Here is a 2,613-nt window from a genome sequence, read left to right on the forward strand (position 1 = left end):
GTCTTTGATTATTTTAGTCTTTCTGTTATTGATTAATAATTTTGATAGCTGTTGCTATAATAAGTAGCTGAACAAATCTTTCAGGTTATGAGCTCAGCTATGTTTTGAGATGGCAGAAAGAAGTATCATCGTTGCACTTAATGGATCCAACTATCCTACCTGGAAGATCCAGTGAAAGATGAGCCTCGTTAAAGATGAATTGTAGGACATAGTCAACGGGACAGAAGTTGGTCCACCAGAAGAATCCGACCGCTACCCGAAATTCAAAGGTCGCATGGATAAAGCTTTTGCTACTATTGTCCTTTCTGTAGATCCATCACTGCTGTACATAACTGGAGACTGTGAAGATCCTGTGGCCATGTGGCAGTTGCTTTCGAATAAGTTTCAGAAGGCTACGTGGGCTAATACGCTTGCTCTTTGCTGAAGACTTCACTCGCTGCAGCTGAAAGGAGAAAGCGTACAGGATCACATCTAGGCAATCACGGAGATATTTATGATGATGGTGTTGGGGTTGGCTTGGGAGAGACCTATGTGTAGTACTCCCTTCTTGTGCAGTCAATAAAACACGTTCCACATTTTCTGACCCATCAAATACATACACTGGATTTAAATACCGAACTATTGATTAATGGTTATCATTTATTAATTATGACTATAATAGTAATCTTTATTATGATTAAGAGTTAAATCTGCCTTAATGACTTTGAATAGCTTGACATTTATCAGGATGAATGTATGAAGAAGACAGTGGCTGAGTTTGCCTGCATGTCTCATGAAAAAACAATCTTTGGCAGCTGGTTGAGAATCATTACTGGGCAGATTTATGACCTTTTTAATTAACTCTTGCTCATACTCTATGATTATGATTATAATGTTAGTGTAATGATGTAATTTTTATACCATAAGTAGAAGGGGCCATTATTTGCCACCAAACTATGAGACCACCCTGTGGTATGTAGTTTGGAAAAGAAACTGCATACTTCCTTTTGATGACTTGGTTGTTGCTGGTAGCATCTTTCTGTTTTCAGTATATTGTAATGCAGCTAATGTAAGTCTATAATTAAAAATAACAAATAGCTATGAAATTTTAATATTTTTTAAATTGCTGCCATTTTATAGTAAAGAAAAAGTTGTACAACTTGTGCTATTTTAAAATTTTTACCATACACTGTCTAGAAGTTATAGATCATTTAACTTTAAATATTAAAAGAAATTCCTGCATAACTTTTCATACTTTATACGCCATCTTTGATCTTGTGTCATTTCTGGATACCTCCATATATTTTAAAACTGGCAGGAAAAATTAATTGCAAGGTGGGGTTAAGTTATGCCGTCATATTAGTCAAACCATTAATAAAAATGGCCACCAGTATGTATTTCCTGACTATTGTTTATTTAGCTGGTTCATCTGGTGAATACAGGCTGTACGAAGCTCTAAAGCTTGCAATCGTGGCATAATGAAGGCAAACACTCAATCAAGTTTGTATGCAGTAAATGCTTTTGTGATACACTGATGTTTGAAAGTCAACAAAACTTTGTGAGATTGGAGCCCATTTTGCAAAACTAAAAAAACTTTTGCCAAATGATGCAACATACGTCAATAGAAAATAATATTTTAAACACAATGATATTACTAAAAATTAAAGTACTCTCATCATGTTCAAGAATTTTCTACTCAGTTTTCATCCATTTTTCAAAGTTTAATAAAGTTTATTGCATGTCACTATTGACAAAAAAATTGAAAAAATTATATATTGTAGAAAAAGTATAAAGAAAACAATTTGTGTCGAGAAATCTAAATTGTGTTCAGCCCGTTGTACCTTAAATTACTGAATGACCTTGCTAGCATTCCTTCATATGAAAATGACACTAATTTAGGAAGATAGTGAGTGATGACGCTATGAAAAGCTTCAATGCATAAAGTCTGCTATTGAGGTGACATCTTCTTGATTTGATTGCGTAATCTTGTGTTCATAATTAAGTCAGTATGTGTGACACTAGCCTCTGAGTCTAAATGACATAAACAATTAAGTGTGTATTGTAACTACTGCGCTTACTTATTTTTAACCACTTTCTCTTTTGCTGAAGCCTTTTATGGCAACACTATTTGAATTGTCCTGAATAGGAATGCTTGTTGTGCATGTGATTAACTACTAAAACCCATTTTGCTTTGATCATTTTTAATTTGCATCTGTCATTGTTGACATAGCGCACCAGTATAAATGGTTAAAAATACTCCTGAGCCAGTCTTGTACTTGGTCACAATTCTTCCATTTGGCTAACTTTGAAAGCTTCTTTTGATGCCTGTTAACCATCAAGTATAATGACACTATAGAACAAAGATAGTCATACCTTTAGCAAGATGCCAGGCATCGTAGTAATGCTTGATTGGGGTTGTTTTCTCTTAGCCATTTTCTTAATTGTTTATGGCCGTCAGTGAATAGTGTATCAATGACAAGATTGTTGTCTTGAAATTTTTTTACAGATCTTTCTGAACCCTCTTTTTCCATGTGATTACTGCTTGCAACTTCATTATTCTAATTAGATAAGTTTAGTGTAACATGCTCAGATAAAAACCTCTTACTTGGACTAATTGAATATCTAAAACTGTTT

Source organism: Amphimedon queenslandica, unplaced genomic scaffold (genome assembly GCF_000090795.2).
Source record: "Amphimedon queenslandica unplaced genomic scaffold, v1.1 AMPQUscaffold_13282, whole genome shotgun sequence".
NCBI classification, from domain to species: domain Eukaryota; kingdom Metazoa; phylum Porifera; class Demospongiae; order Haplosclerida; family Niphatidae; genus Amphimedon; species Amphimedon queenslandica.